This window comes from Notamacropus eugenii, chromosome 2, assembly GCF_028372415.1.
Source record: "Notamacropus eugenii isolate mMacEug1 chromosome 2, mMacEug1.pri_v2, whole genome shotgun sequence".
Taxonomy (NCBI): Eukaryota; Metazoa; Chordata; class Mammalia; order Diprotodontia; family Macropodidae; genus Notamacropus; species Notamacropus eugenii.
The window spans coordinates 81,251,872-81,252,953 of record NC_092873.1 but is presented as its reverse complement, the minus strand read 5'-3'; positions in this window follow the sequence as shown (position 1 = coordinate 81,252,953).

Genomic DNA, 1,082 nt, shown 5'->3' with positions numbered 1-1,082 from the left:
TTCTACTCATATACCTTAGGGAGGTCAATGATAAAATGAAAGGCTTTGTATGTACCTAAATATATGGCAACATATGGCATTGCTTTTTTTTCGTAATAGCAAAGCAAAAAACTGGAAACAAAATGGATGCCCATAAATTAGGGAATGACTAAACAAATTATGCTACATGAATGTAATGGAATTATTGCACTTTAAGAAATAATAAAGATGATGAATACAGAGAAGCATGGAAAGAATTAACATGAACTGATGCAAAGTAAGGAGAACCAGGAAAACAATAAACAAAGTGACTACAACATGTAAAGGAAAGAACTGTCAGAAAAGAATCACAACTGCATGCTGTGAAATGATAATGACTAAGCTTGGCCCTAATGAAGAGATATGAGAAAAAGCTTCTTGCTTTTTTTTGTGGAGGTGAAAGATCATGGGTGTAGAATACAATACACAATGTTAGATTTTTAAAAATATATTTTCATTTATTTTGTATGTTTCTGGAACTTTTTTCTTTTCCTTATTCTTTATTATAAGGGATAACTCTCTGGGAGGAGGTGTAGAAGGGATACAGTAGAAAATGTGTGTGATATAAAAGCAAACTATATCAGTAAAATTTATTTTAAGAATATAATTAAATGTATCAGAGAGGTCAAACAGAGTAGCATGACTGATTCAAAGAAGGAAGGCTTATTCTCAAGTGGGAATATTCAGGGAAGCTCCATGGAAGAGGTAGCAATGGAGTTGAGACTTAAAGAAATAACATTATTTCACCAACTGGAGATGTGGAGGTCATCACTTCTACGTATGGGGAATAACCTTTGCAATATATGGAGGCTAAAGGGGCTGGCATGCGATTGGGGACCAGAGGAGTTTAATTTGGCTTGAGCATAGATAATATGAAGGATGTTATTGCAAAATAAGATGGGAAAAATAGATTAGAGCTAGACTGTGGAAGACTAGGCTAAAGTTTATATTTTATTTTGTAGGCAATAAGGTGCTACTGAAGACTTCTGAGGGAAGAAATAATCTGATAAGTTTTGTGTTTGGGGAAGATTATTTTGGCAACTGTGTGAAACCTGGAACAAGAA